This window comes from Azolla caroliniana, unplaced genomic scaffold, assembly GCF_043228905.1.
Source record: "Azolla caroliniana isolate FFs.n. ecotype wild unplaced genomic scaffold, voAzoCaro1.0.p SCAF_389, whole genome shotgun sequence".
Lineage (NCBI taxonomy): Eukaryota > Viridiplantae > Streptophyta > Polypodiopsida > Salviniales > Salviniaceae > Azolla > Azolla caroliniana.
The window spans coordinates 23,455-29,454 of NW_028230824.1; the positions used below are offsets into that span (position 1 = coordinate 23,455).

Below are 6,000 nucleotides of genomic sequence, written 5' to 3' on the forward strand. Positions count from 1 at the left end.
ATATGATGACAAGTTAGGATGTTACGGGTTTCCCCCCCAATTGTTTGGGGAGAGAAAGATAGACACACAATATATTTCACTATAGAAGCCATAAAGACTTACGAAACCCACAACAATCAAATATGGACTTGTTATCATGAAAACACAACAAAGTCATAGGACACTCACAACTTCTTTTTCACAAATATGATCAAAATCTAGCTAAGCATTTAACAGGATTTGGTCTCTCTAAGAGCTGCAGGATACAAAAAAGTTTTCATAAAGTGAAGTTCAAAATGGTGCAGCTTCCAGAATCATCCTTGAGTATAAATCATACACAAAAATCTGGTTCTCATACAACAAGCACACACACAACAAGACTTCATTTCCAAAATTTGCAGAATTTGATGTTATCAAGACCGACTCAAAATCAATTCAATTCCTTGAGCAAAAAATAGGAGTATCATCTCTGAACCTCTCTTCTAATATATGTTGCCAAGAATCTTTCTTTGCTCATCTTCAGCAATTCAGCACACATGAATTTCCATTTCCAAAAGTACAAACAACCTTTGTTTTATATGTACAAGCATTACACATTATATGACTTGTGACCCATTTTTCCCAAAATTTGTGGTATTGTATGTTATCATGACCGACTCAAAATCAAATCAATTCCTTGAACCAAAAATAGGAGTATATATATTTGAATCATGTCTGAACCTCTCTTCTAATATAAGTTACCAAGAATCTTTCTTCGTTCCTCTTCGGCAAATCAACACAATCTTGCCTGTTTCAAGATTGTTAAGTTAGTAAAATACCAAAACAGCAGTAAAATGATCTATGGGCAGTGCACTTTACCTTAAATAAGGAAATTAGAAAATGGAATGAGAATAATGAGATGAATAAAGTAGGAAATGACAGATTGCATTAAGAGAGGGAAGAGGAAGTCAAATCACTATCCCAACTCAAAATGCTGTATAAGATAAACAAACAAATGTTTCACATATGGATATGGGATTATGACTAATACATATTTGAAACATTGTACCCTGTATCTACCCACTTCAGCATTCCTAAGATTAGGTTAACAGAGGAAAGAGGAAATACCATGTCAAATATCCCATTCCATTACAAATCACTATTCCTACTAACAATGATGTGTAAGACAATAAATAACTGCTTCACAAATGGAAATGGGATTGTGACTACAATATATTTGAAATATTGGTGTTCCCTCCTACAAATGTATGTTTACATATGAAACATTTGTGAGCAAAAACCACAGCAAGGAACTCTTAAAGATACATACATAGTTAAAGTTTATCTACATCTTTTTGAAGGATGCCAGACCATTAGTGTTAGTTACGTTCCACAATCTGAACTTGCAAACACAATGTAACATGCACCAAATTCGCATTCACACGATGAGGTCTAATCAGGAACTCTTTAATGAGCCATAAAACCAATAGGGTTTGGAAGCCAAAACGCCTAAGCTAGCCATTACCACAAGGTTCTTCATGCTACACGAGAGTGTGGACTGGTTTGGCAAGAGTCCTACAGTAGCCATCACTCAATACGCTGTGACTCAGGGTTTGGGGTTTTCCCTTTATAGGTCTCCTTAACCCCTCCAATAAAGGTTGCATAATCACATGATGGAAGTCAAATTCCTTATTACAGGGGAATTCATGTTCGGGGAGATGCTACGTGTACCCATTTGGAGGTCTACCCACGTATCAACTGGCCAATGATCCAGAGGCATTTCCTGGTTTCTATTGATTGTTATATTGGGCTTCGTAATCTTCACAATTGTTTTTCTCTGATCCATCTATACTCTAAAAGTGCTTACTCTCATGCCGCATTCCCGTCAGCTTCAGATTGCAGGAGCTTTGCTATATCTCAATATCTCTAAGTGTAATAAATATTGTGGTCACTTTACCAAGCTATCCATCATGTCTTCAGACATCTCCTCTCACGTGTGATTTTGGTCAGCTGCAGCCTCTGTTAGCTCCATTCCAGGTGCCACTGCAAGACTAGCCATTGCATACACCAGAGTTCCCCTGGCAATCCCGCATCCATTCCATTTCTTAGCAGAGATAGCTTCATGCAGGTGGCCACACTGTCACATCATACATTTGCTAAACTTCAAACAAAATGTGCAATTAACTTAGTCTAGCCCATCTTACATCTGTTGTTCCTGTGTTTCCATGATTGCTTCTTTTGCAAAACACAAGTCAACCCGTTTCTCAGGTAACTCTTCCTTGAGAAACATCAGCTTGTTTTCGTGCTCTCAGACTGCTCTCAAAAACTTTATTTACTTCTACCTTCTAGCTATTACTTTGATTCTATAAATATTTAATGTGCTTTACATGTATGAGTTAATTCATTGAACACATTCATATATGGGTATAAATCAGAAAAAGAAAACACCTCCTGTTTCTGTTTTCATTTCATTATCAGTTTCCAGACTTCAATACTCATTTCTTCCACTTATATTTCCCCCATTTCCTGTCATACTCAGCAACTCTGATCCCAAGACCTTCACCTTAGTAAACAGTTGTGTAGACTGGCATTTCCTTAATGCACTTTACATGTATTAGGTAATTCATTGAACACATTTTTATATGGGTATAAATCTGTTAACAAACATCACCTTTTCCATTTTTACTTTATTTACCAGTTCTACAAACTTAGATACTTATTCCTTTCGTTTCTGTTTCCCCCATTTCCCCAACCATACTTGGTACTTCTGATCCCAAGATCTTCAACTTTGTGAAGCATTGTCTAGGCTGGGATTTGCTTCACTTAGCCTTTCCGCTTCTCCCTTGATCACATCCTCATTTTCCTCCTCAGAAGCACTAGACACCTCTTTGGAGAGAATCTTCTTCTCTCCTCTATTGATGCCCAAGCCACCATTCATATGTGATCGTCTTTTCCATCAAAAACATTGACATTCACATATTCATGAAAATTTCAGATTTCAGTACAATAATCTTTCCTATGTTTGACAAGAAGCAATGACCTTGAAAGCTCCAAACACACCGTTAGACTGAAAAGAATGTTTTACAAAGAAACCAAAGCTTGGTGTATTCTGGATAAAAATGAGATTTGTGTGCAAACAAGTCTAATCAAAGTATTTGAAGGTTTACAGCAGATGCATGTACCTATTCTATTATTTCCTACCCTGGAATTACATTAGCTCTTCTTAACAATATTGATTAAACACATTTTAAAATCAGTCAAAATTCTTTTTTGTATATGCAAAATAAAGGGATCAAACCTCTAGAAGAAGCACTCTTGGGATGCGCAAAAATAGCCCAAAACCAGGAAAAAGTTACAATGTCGGGAAGACTTTAGGAAGCGTCATTACAGTACTCGTTTAACATACACGATTGGGTTGCAGCCTATGTAGAGATGTGTAAACCTGTAATTCATAATGATAATGAAACAGCACTTCAACAGGACATACTCATACATAAATCAGCTATACCAGAATTTTTCGTGCAAGTAAGTTTCCCTGAAAACCAACATTTTACTGTGATAACTGGCTTTGCAATTTGCAAACTTGCAATCGAACAAAAAACAGCTCCACATTTAAAGGCAATTAAAAGTGTATGATATATTAGATATTGAGATCTATCACAAGCATTTCAGACCAATTACCATGAGGAATGAGGCCGATGGTGGGTGGGTCCTGATTAGTAGTTTCTACCATCAATATTTAAGTTAATTTTAGGGAAAATTTTAGTATAATGTGGCATAACATTATACTTGATACACAAAATATAGTAGCATGTACATATACTTGGCCTAATGGTATTAAGACCTGATGTCTTTTAAGCACATGATAGTTTATGCTTGACAAAACATATGTCAACATTTTACCTAAAATCCATTTCTACATCTTCTTAATGAGAAAGAGAAAGCTATTTTCTTTCGATAAAAATACTTCAAATCTCATTTATTCTAGTAAAAGTGCACAAGCTAAAAATACATATGTGTTCTCTTTCTCTCTCGTTTTCTTTTCCTTTTATTTTATTAAAACAATTCGAATCTATAGACAGTTTACTTTCACTAAAAACATCCAGATCCCATTCATTCCAGTAAAAATACGTAGGGGTGTTACTTAAGTAAAACCACTTTTATGTAGGAGAAGTACAAATCTTCCATTTGGCCCCTTTTCTATATGGTCTTTGCACAAAAGCGATTTAATTTTATGCATATTCAGTACTACCATCCATTCCAATATTCATGCAAGCAAACTCCACACAACTCCATGTATTCCTGACTTTTGAAAAGTAAAGTTTAGACACTACCCACGACATAAGCTATAATCAACTGGCATAGACTAAATCACAACTCCCTCCAAAATAACCAGAAATATTCAATCTGAAAAGCATTAGATATTTGTCCCATGATGAAAGACCTTTTGTCCAAACCCAAAATCAGTCATATCAGAAATCCTAACAAGGCACACAGACGAAGCAAGATACAAAGAGAAATATCTTTTGAGCATTCTGATAGAGAATATTTATTCACCTTTGAGATAGCTGGCACAAAAGCTTTCGTTGGAGTTAAGTATATTTTAGTCCTATTTACAACATGCTACCATATGCGTGTGGCCTTCACCCCTTTCACACGTGCATATTGCAACTTCTCAATTTCATTCGTTAGACACAAATTTCACACCGTTGCCGAAAATCTTCACGACAGCGTGAGGTTTTTTCTAATAGAATCTTATCTTCTCTGATTCTCTGTGTCTGTGCAACCCGTGCTGTCTTGTGTAATCTCTGTGCTATTCGTAAGGTTGTCTCTGTAAGCATAGGGTAAGAGTCAGCGTAGTAGCGCACTTAGGTTCTTGGTCGTAGTCGTGAACCTTCACCCATAGATACGCATTATTACATAACTAACGGATTACGGCTCACATCTCGTGTGGCGTCATACCTTGCCACGCAATCCCCTTGAGCTCTATCTCGAAGGACTGAAGATAGACAATGTTCCATATCGGTAACACTCGGCAAAACTTCATGATACTATTCCGAATGCTACCTATGTAGCGTTCATCATATCGCCGACTGGCTTGTATTAGGTTCAATTGAACCTCCGGAACGTGTCGTACATCTTTCAACACGAGTTTGCACCCGGTTGAGGTTTCCAAACACACATCTCCAATGCTGACGATTTGGTAGGGTCCTTCATTTCCCATCTTTATAGATCCAAGATCTTCGGCTCTATAGGATGAGAAGCACTTTCAGTCAAGGGTTAGGTGGAATGATGTACCCGAATAGACCACCCATGTCGATCCTTCGCCGACGAGATTCACTTCGTTTTGCTCACTGATGAGCAACAACTCCTCAATCGCAACGATTGCGGAGGTGTTCTTTCTGTCTCGGATTTTCTTCGGCTCTACACCATCAGCTCCCCCTTTCTCCTTCGGAAAGTGTTGGCAGTTTTTCTGGAAGTGCCCCGGCTTCCCACAATAGAAGCACGTGGATTTGCCCCTCGATTTCGACCTGGTCCCTAACTTATCTCGGTTTTGGGGACTTCTATTTCGGCCTCTTCCCCGAATCGTGTCACCTTCTGTGACTAAGGCCTTCTGATCGGTATTGGACTCTCGGTCCTTCCGGCGAGCTTCTTCATTCAGCAAGCTCGACTTCACCTACTCTAGGGATAAATGCTTCCCTTCTGGCCCGACGTTGCCCAAAGTGACAACGAGTGTCCCCCAGCTGTTCGGAAGGGATCCCAACAATAGTAATGCTAATACCTCATCGGCTAGAGGTACTTCTAGAGAGGTGGTTTGGTTCGTCAAGCCTTGGAAGGCATTGATGTGCTCCGCCATACTAGAGCCATCCTGGTACCAGAGCTTCACGATTTTTCGAAATACTGAAACTCGGTTCACGGCATTCTTGTTTTCGAACATGACGCCGATCTTCTTCCATAGGACGTCTGCTTCTATTTCTTCACCGAAGTTGTTGTATAGACATGAGGCCGCCTTCAAATGCAACACTGCCCAAGTCACTACAT

General features: G+C 38.5%; 1 long non-coding RNA gene across 2 annotated transcripts; it reads right to left on the reverse strand.

Annotated features, from left to right (window-relative positions):
* Window positions 1-520: 520 nt before the first annotated feature.
* On the reverse strand, window positions 521-4,559 carry LOC147848334 (uncharacterized). 2 transcript variants are annotated; one of them, XR_015532001.1, is made up of 3 exons: window positions 4,516-4,559; window positions 3,257-3,400; window positions 521-766 (listed from the first exon to the last, which is right to left on the reverse strand). It is a non-coding gene; the product is annotated as an uncharacterized LOC147848334 (long non-coding RNA). The 2 variants fall into 2 exon arrangements; XR_015532002.1 differs by lacking the exon at window positions 4,516-4,559 and adding an exon at window positions 3,640-4,022.
* Window positions 4,560-6,000: the final 1,441 nt, after the last annotated feature.